The sequence below is a fragment of the Trachypithecus francoisi genome, unplaced genomic scaffold (assembly GCF_009764315.1).
Source record: "Trachypithecus francoisi isolate TF-2019V2 unplaced genomic scaffold, Tfra_2.0 Lachesis_group11, whole genome shotgun sequence".
Lineage (NCBI taxonomy): Eukaryota > Metazoa > Chordata > Mammalia > Primates > Cercopithecidae > Trachypithecus > Trachypithecus francoisi.
Window position 1 is genome coordinate 106,015,166 of NW_022681456.1, and position 10,067 is coordinate 106,025,232.

The following is a 10,067-nucleotide window of genomic DNA, read 5'->3' on the forward strand; positions in this document are numbered from 1 at the left end:
AAAATAATTTTCAGTAGCATGTTTTCTGGAAGAAATTGCTTGGGTAAGTCTAAAATATCCTTTATCTTTACATAGTTAACAACCTGTAACAATCATTTTATCAAGCTTTTAAAATATTTTTTGAATCCATAGATTCAAAACCCCAAGAAAGTATCTTAAATCTCTGTTATAAAGACTACGGCTTTGGAGTTTGAGTAGTGAGTACAAAGTATGTTTTGAGTGACTTCTCTTTCTCTAAGATTCTCTTCTTTCCATCATGTGCCTTATCTTTTTTTTTTCTTTTTAGTTTTTCTTTGGCTATCATATGCTTTATCTTTGAGTGTTATTATACATAATTTTGGAGCTTTTCATTTTTGTGAAATTTGTAGATGGTAACACTGAATTATTTTAACTCATTCTGCAAGGCTTAAAGTAATCCCAAATAGGGACTTTTTTTTTTCCCTGAAAAATGGCCTATGTGGAATTAAATGACTACAATTAAATGCAATCCTAAAAGTTTATTTTTGTTTAATGTTGAAAATTTCACTTCACAAAACAACTCTTAAGATTGGCATTATGGTGTAATTTTAACAGTATCTCTATTTTTCTGTCTTATGTTATTATTTTTATGCTTACAAACATTTGTTTATAAATAATTTGTTATTTTTCCCAAAGTTATCTAGGAATGCCTCCCTTAAAATATCCATGATCCTTTATGTCCAATTTAAACATCCAAAGCTCTGAGAAATTGAATCATTTTCATACCTCATTTGGCCACACAATCTGTGTGATCTGATGTGAGGCTTAGTGGGAATGGTCACACATTTTACCATATAGTAATGCCCTACATCAACTAGTTTGCTAAACCCCCGACCCCTGGGAAGGTTGATAAATACAGTGCATGCAATCTACTATCTTCCTAAAATCTGAATAGTTCTGCAGTTCAAAAGATATATGGTCCCAAGGTATTTGGATAAGGGATTATAAATCCATTTTCATAGTAACTGTCAATCCTATTCTCCTACTTAACTATTGGAAAGCTGTTAATAATTGAGGGACTTTTTTGGTAGATAAAATTAGTAACTTTATAATCATTAATTAGTATAGTATCTTACTCTCAGAATACTAAAAATGCATTTATACTTCAACTGTCAAAACTTGAACAAAGCACACAAGTGAATTTTTACTCAAAGTACTCTCTGGAATACTTACATTATGAGCAATATAACAGAAATCTTATGTATTCATATGATGTAATATATATAATTTAATCACTTATATTTAAAAGTGAATATTCAGATATTAATATTGATCAGAATAACAAACTTTGTTTGTGTTACTGACATTATATTATAGAGTAGGCATTCAACTATTCTGCCTTTCAAAAGTCAAGGTCAAGTCTGAAACTGAAACCAAATAGTAAATTTTGTCTGAATTCGGAGGCTGAAGCCAGATTTCAATGTATCCTAAATTATATATGTATGTGTATTTTCCAATTTTGCTCAAAGACCATTACTACATTTTTAAAAGTGGTTTAGATTCTCATAAAAATTTAACAGAGTGAACATTGGTAACATCGGAACTTACCTTTCAGAAGTCAAATCTTACAGCTCTCTTCTTCAGGACTTTTTAAGCCTAAAATTTAGAATTATTATTATTAATTGTTTTTTGAGATGGAGTCTCACTCTGTCACCTAGGCTGGAGTGCAGTGGCACAATTTCAGCTCACTGCAGCCCCTGCCTCCTGAGTTCAAGTGATTCTCCTGCCTCAGCCTCCCAAGTAGCTGGGATTATAGGCGCACACCACCATGCCCTGCTAATTTTTGTATTTTTAGTAGAGACGAGGTTTCACTATGTTGGCCAGGCTGGTCACGAACTCCTGACCTCAAGTGATCCTCCCACCTCGGCCTTCCAAAATGCTGGGATTACAGGCTTCAGCCACCCTGCCCTAGAATTATTATTATTTTTTTAATCAAGAGAAAAAATAAGACAATCTCTGGATGGAGGGCTATAGTATATATGTGGGTAAGGGTAGGGGGAGTCCACGGATAAGCTTCCTTTGGTGGAGCATGGGCTTTGCATCCACATGATCTGTATTCAAATTTCAGTTTCTCTGTTTTCTAGCTAAATGGTCTTGGGAAATCGGCTTATTTTCTAGACAGTTGGTGTCTTCACTTTTAAAATCGAGGCAACAAAATGAACCTTTCAGGGTTGTTGATAATATTACATGGGTTAATTTATGTAACTGTCTAACATAGAGTTACACTATGCATAATACAGAATTCACTATCACCTAGTAAACAGTAAAACAGTGCATGGCTCTTCCTCAAGGGAAAAAGTTTTGAAGAGGGAAAATGCAAGTATGTGATTAAACCTCTGCCTTTCCTAAACAAACTAAATACATCACTGAGTGCCTCTTCTGCCTTTTCTTTAATCTTGTGCTAGTTACTATGCCTGTCCATATACAGAATTATCTGGAGGCCAAAAATATCTGAGCTCCTCAAGATGAAAAGTGTTGTTCTAACCAGTTATTTCAGCCACATCAAAAATGGGCCACACATGAAAGTTTGATCTCACCAACCCCCTCTCACTTTTTCCCCTTAGCTTTCAGCTAAGACGGCTGCTGGATTCAGCCCTTTTCTGTGTCCCTTGGAGAGCTATGAGAACTGAACCAGAGCAGCTACACACTAGTCATTTCTCCATGACTAGGAAAATCCCTGAGCATGCCCACGGCACTAAGCATATCTCTGGAAAATAGATGAGTAGGGAAGCATTTTGCAGTGGGTGGGCTGGAATTCATCCCATTCTGCATGAATTTCAGAGTCTTCCCTTTGAAGTTCAGTCCCTGACCTACAGTTTGGAAGAACTGGGAATGTTTCTATTACCGTTATCATCAGCAGTGGTTTTATTGTTACTTACATTATGAAAGATATTTTTTCTTATCTTGAAACAGGGCAAATGAAGTATGAGGAACAATTCTTGAAAGTAAAAATATGCTTCTCATTTTTCTGGGATAATGCTTAGAAAATGTGATGGCCATCTAAGGCAAAGCTTACTTAAGTGATTTAACTATCATTTTAAGGTGTTCATTTTTTAAAAATCTCATTTATGGTTCATCACTTCAGTATTTTTATGCTGAGTTGTCATATCTTATTTATTTAACTAATTTGCTTATTATTTTGTGACAATTGTATCCTCTTTCGGTATTCTCACTTTTTACATGAAATAGTCAATATATTTCCTAAGTGCCAGGAAAAAAATGAGAACACTTTAAAGAGCTGGAAGTAGAGTATATCTCACGCTTGATGCCAGTAAAAACAACCCACAAGCCAATAAAGGGAAGACAAAGGAAATGCAGTGTCTGCAATGAGTCATTTAACAATATGGCAGTAAAAGGTAAAAGAGAAAGACTTGGATTGTTTACACTCTTCTTCTGCCCCTCAAATACCCCATCGAAGCCCTTCAACTTTAGCAGATCATTATTTGCATCTACTTTTTTTAAGGAAAGAAAGATCAGGCAACACAGGTTTCCTTTACTGTCTCTACCCTGAATTTCTTCAGATCGCTAAAGAGGAAGAGACTAAACTCCTCTACAGGGAAAACTCCTCACCTATGCCCTGTTCTCTTTCTTTCCACTCTTCTCCACGGCCTTGCCCTCCATCAGTCATCCTTCTACGAAGTGTCAGTCACTCTTGATTCTCCTTGATTTCTCCTTGACCTATTAATGGAAACATGCTGGGTGTTTCCCATACTCATTTTAACGTCCCCTCTGCTTTTCTACCTTCATTACCAAATAGTTACTTTAAATCTAGGTCTTCCACTCTACAAAAATGGTTCTCCTAAGGCTCCCCAGCGGCCTCCCTGAACACAAATTCATTGGACTTCTCTCTATTCTTACCCTCTCTGATCTCGGCAGCATTTGACACTGCTGACACCTACTCCCTGTTGAATTCTCTTCTTTGAAGTCTTAGACTCCCCTCTCTGAACTTTTAACCTCACTATACCTCACAGATTTTCCTTCACTTCTACTCATTAAATGATATACTACTAAGAGTCTTTCTTGACCCTCTTTTTATCTTATTCTCTTTGGTGATCTTTTTGGAAAGCTTATTTATTCAACTTTTTCAACTTTCTGCAAATGACTCCAAAATACGTGTTTCCAAGCCTGACTTCTCTCCTAATTCAGCATCTGACTTTCCAATTGCCTGCTAAATGCTGCCGTATCTCCAAAACAATTAAAAATTTAAATTTCAAAGCCAAATGAAACATCTCATCTTTGAAACACTCTCATCTAAACTAATACATTTGCAGCCTCCAAGAGCATTTGGGAGCACATTCAGCCTCTCCCTTTCTCTCACACCCTACATGAATTTAATCAGTGAAAGAAAGATGGGACTTTGAAACCAGACTGACTTGGGTTGAATCCCTGTTGTACCCCTTTCTAGAACTGTGACCTCAGGTTAATTGCTTGATCTCCCTGAGTTTCTTCATCTGAATTAATCAGGTACCCATATTTACTCAGCCCAGGTATTGCACCAGTTAAATGAGACAATGTTCACAAAGCACCTTGTATGTGCCTGACATATCACATCCAGGCAAATAATTTTTATACATTTTTAGTTTTGCTTACAAATAGTCTCTTTTATTGTAACATTTTCTCTTTCGATATTACTGACATTGTCACCACCTTTGTTTTGCATCTCATTACCACTTGCCTAGATGATTGCAACTTTTCTAAAAATATTTTCTTTCTTATCTCCCAGCCTCCTGTCCATGCTCATTACTACTGCTAGAACTCCTTCTAGAGCACTGCTATCAACCACATGGCTTACAGAATAGATGACAAGCTCCCCACCTTGGTATTTAAGTTTCTCCACAACTGTTTCTTTTCACCTTTGAAAATCGCTACTACATATGCAGCCCCCTGAGCCCAGTGCTTTGGCCAGACTGGACCCTTAATTTGACATTCTTTACTTTCTTAGCTCCTTACTTTTGGTCACTGATGCTCTTTGCCAACTGGTGGTGTCTGGTTAGGCCATGTGGCCACGGGGCCAATTGCCTGCATTTATTAAAATGATACCAAGAGGAAACCACAGGAAATAGTCTTTATTTGACATAAAAACTATGTGCCAGAAACATTTATAAGTGCTTTGGAGATATTAACTCATTTAATCCTTATAACAACCTTATGAGTTAGGCACTATTAGGATCATAATTCAGAAGATTAAGAAACTGAAGCATACACAAAAAGTTATGCCAGGTGCCCAAGATCATTAAAAATAGCACAGCCAGGCTTCAAATACAGGTAGTCCAGATAGTCAAGAGTCTGTGCTTAACTCATCACTATGCTGTCTCTCCTAAAGGTTTGTCCGGGGCAGCACCAATGTAAGTAGTTTTAACTAAGGTTGTCAGTCTGTGTGAAGCTAGACACCAATGGTTAGGACCAAACAGGTCAAGAATGAGATGCATTGATGTGTGAGGAAGTTCAAGGTTGACAGTTGCAAGATGAGCAGATGGGAATTACCTGAGCCAAGTTCAGGACCTCATGACCGCTTTAAACACAGTACCCATGACCTCTGTGACAGCCCAGTTGGGAAAGCTAAGGGATCTGACACAAGCAAGTCTTTCTTGTTAACAGTCATCTGTCTTACCCTGTCCCCATGAGGTGTGAGCTTCCCCGGAGGAGGAATTATGCATTCCTAGCCTTTGTGGCCTCCTAGTATCTGACATAGCACTCATATTTAGTCAACACACATCAGGAGCCTATGTGTGTTAGGAACGGTGTGGGGTTGGGACATTTCATGGTTTCTTCCCCTAGACTTGCTACGGTACTTTTTCTCTGATTTGATCTGTACATTGTATTTGTACAAGACATGTGATTGCCAAGAGCTTTCTCCACAATCTTTGCAGAAGCAATATAAATCACCTTAAAACCACAGGGCTTTCTGGAAATGAATTAGGGTTGAGACTTAAAGAACCGACTCTGGAGAATTTTAATTAGAACTGCAAATTCATCACATAGATTCTTTGCCATTTGGTGAATCAAACCTATCCCAATAAAATTGCTGTGCTTGGCTCAATTACAAGTGCTGTGCCTTCTCCTCTGTATTCCTTCTGGTATCCTGCATAGTGTCTAAATATAGTAGGTTTGCTATATATGCTAGATGAATGCATGTTTGATGATAAGAAATGCTAGTGAAACTTTCACATCTGAGCACTTCTCGTTTTTGTCTCTGAAGTTTAAAGTTGTTTTCCTCAGGGGGAAAGTTGGCTGGTACAATGGAGAAGTGTCTGGGCTATTGATCACAAGTCTCTAACTCTAGAATTTAGCAAACAACAAAAAAAGTTTGAGATAAATATCTCTATTTTAAAAGCTTACACAAAGTAAAGTTCATTCTGTACACTATTAACCACCAACCTAGACATTCAATGTTTTCTTCCACTTGGGATTAAAAAAAAGAGGTTTTCACTGCATTTTCTCCTAAATCATATAATTATAGGGTTTTGAAATTACTGGATCTAGTCTTTGCCCTTCAGGCAGAAAGTATGTTTAGAAATTTCCCTGAGTAAAAATCATTATAGTTGTGTCTTGAATTTTGTGTGTAGCATTAGTTTGTATACACATAGAGGGCATAGGTACTGGCTTGCTTTATTTGCAGTGTCATGAAGAAGTCAAATGTAGCTAAACTTTTTCTTTTGTGTAGTCCTTGAAGTGGCATAAAAAAGGAATTGATGTGGTTTCATCAGTTCTAAAGCAGGATCTGTCCCCAACACTGACCCATTGAGCAAACAAGAAATAAGTCAACTTGGTTGCTTCTCGTCCATTTATAACCTGAACACTTTTTTAGTGGTTAGGGACAACTTTTGATGAAGTAAAGACAAATTTCAGTATCAGCAGAGACTAGATTAACACATGCTTTATAGTAATTAAAATAAATTAATGGCAATGATATAATAAAACTCCACTGTTCTTTAAAAAAAAAAAAAAATTCCCTGAGCAGATTAGTTTGTCTTGTTTTTTAGATACGTTTAGAGATTGCACAACTACCACCAATAGCCAGTTTAGTGTTTAATAGCCCAAGTCTGTCTGTCTTTCTTTCTTTCTTTCTTTCTTTCTTTCTCTCTTTTTCTTTCTTTTGAGACGGAATTTTGCTCTTGTTGCCCAGGCTGAAGTGCAATGGCGCGATCTCAGCTCACTGCAACCTCTGCCTCCTGGGTTCATGTGATTCTCCTACCTCAGGCTCCCGAGTAGCTGGGATTACAGGTGCACACCACCACGCCCAGCTAATTTTTTTGTATTCTTAGTAGAAACAGGTTTCACCATGTTAGCCAGGCTGATCTCGAACTCCTGACCTCAGGTGATCTGCCCATCTCTGCCTCCCTGGGATCACAGGCATGAGCCACTGCGCCTAGCCTCAAGTCTTATTTCAAATCGAAACTTTCCAACATTTCTTTCTCGTCTCTTCAGTGGAGCTGGAGAACAACTGGGGAACTTTGTGTAATTACTTTATGAAGTCATTTTTCTTTCTCAAGAAAAGACATTTAAAAATTTAGAAAATGTAGTTAGTGAACTATAAACGCCTACATTGCAGGGCCTTTCTGTACATAAAAATGCTTATATTAATATAAAGACAAATAACATGGATATATGTTGTAACTAAACAAATATTTGAGATTGAGTCTTGGTTCTAACTCTTACTAGCTATGTGGTTTTAAAGGAATGTAATATCATCTTTATGAAACCCTGTTTCTTTATGTAATATATCTTTATGAAATTCTGTTTCCTTATCTAAATTAATGTGCAAAATGGAATCACAATAACCTAACAGAGAGGTTTTCTTATACCATGAAACCATGTTGCTTTGGGGATGGGAGCATGCCAGCTTAGCAATAATCCAATACTACTCAATTATCACAGCAGAATAGGCAATTAGGCTTGTATGCCTACTTTCTTCATGAAGCTGTAAATTCTTCAGGATAGGGATTCTGCCTTATTAATCTTCATAGCCTCTGTTACCTGTGCAATGTACAATGTAGGTATTTAGCAAATATGTATGGGATTTTAAGATTGTCTGATTGAAATATTTATAATACTTTAAATATTAGCTGGGCTGTGCAAAGTGTCTCATGCCTATAATCTCAGCACTTTAGGAGGCTGAGGCAGGAGGATCACTTGAGCCCAGGAGTTTGAGGTCAGTCTTGGCAACATAATGAGACACTGTCTCTACAAAAAACTGAAGAATAAAAAATTATCTGAGTGTGGTAGCATGTGCCTGTAGTCCTAATAACTCAGGAGGCTGAGGTGGGATGATTGCTGGAGCCTGGGAAGTTGAAGCTGCAGTAAGCTGTAATCATAACACTGCACTCCAGCCTGGGCCAAATAAATAAATAAATGTATGTTAGCTGGTTAGCTGAAGGGAGACTTGATATACCAAAATAACTCCTTCTCATCTTCAAGTGTATAGAAAGACATTTTCCTTCCTGTACTTCATATATATCAGCATGAAGATTTTAAATTTAGCAACAAACTAAACCCAAATTGAGTAATATAACATGTTCTAAATCCTGAAAATGCTTCCTTGCCCTGAAACTGTATGTTCATTCTAAAAGGAGAAAAAAAAATAGATCATACAGAGTAACAAGATTAAATATTAGACAAAGAAGCAAGTAAGATATTTGAAAACTGACATGACTGAAGGAAGCAATGCACATTTAAATGGCAAATATTTTACTCCAGGGACTTGGCTAAAGCATTTGAAAATCTAGGGGCCAATTATGTGAACTCTGGAGACTGTCGGGAGGATAGTTACGACTATGTGGGTGCTGGAAAAGAATATGCCTTTTCTTTGCACAGGCTTCCAGAACTAGTTCTCATGAATGCCTAAAATATTTGTTGTGGCGTTTTATAAAGTCACGTCAGGAGCTTTTTTTTCCCCCTTGCTTTTAGAGAAACTATTGTCCTCTTGAGCTTCTTTTCAAACATAGTGTATATTTTTGGATATTTGTAGCAACTTCATAAATTCTTTTAACTTTTTTAGTTTAGCCATGTGATATAAAACTTTTCCATTTAAAATGCAAGTTTACCAAAAGAGAAGGTGTTAATAAGAAAATTTCAGTTTTTCCTCTTCCTTCTGGTTGACCTTGTCAAACAAAAGAACTACTTGAGTTTACCTTCCAAGGCCTTAATTAGGGAATGAATAGACTTTCCTTTCTAGACACCCACACACACACGCACACACACATACACACACACACACATACACGCGTGCGCACACACACACATATACACACACACATACACATACATGCGCACACACACATACACGCACACACACACACGCGTGTGCACACACACACATACACACACACACATACACATACATGCGCACACACACACATACACGCACACACACACATATACACACATATACACACACACACGCACACACACATACACACACACACATATACGCACACACACACACACTCACACATACATACACACACTCACACCCCCTCACACTCTTTAAACACACAGATATTTAGAAAAAGAATTTTTTTTTTTTTTTTCCGAGATGGAGTCTCGCTCTGTCGTCCAGGCTGGAGCACAGTAGCGCGATCTCGGCTCACTGCAAGCTCTGCCTCCCGGGTTCGTGCTATTCTCCTGCCTCAGTCTCCCAAGTAGCTGGGACTACAGGCGCCCGCCGCCACACCTGGCTAATTTTTTTGTATTTTTAGTAGAGATGGGGTTTTACCATGTTAGCCAGGATGGTCTCGATCTCCTGACCTCATGATCTGCCCACCTCGGCCTCCCAAAGTGCTGGGATTACAGGCATGAGCCACCACGCCCGGCCAGAAAAAGAAAATTTTTTGAGACAGCTTCTCTCTTGCTCTGTTGCTCTGGCTGTGATCTCAGCTACCTGCAGCCTCAACCTCCTGGGCTCAGGCAATCCTCCCATCTCCACCTCTTGAGTAGCTGGGACCACAGGAGCATGCCACCACACCCAGCTAATTTTTGTATTATATGTAGAAACAGGGGCCTTACTATGTTGCACAGGCTGGTCTCGAACTCCTGGCCTCAGGCGTTCC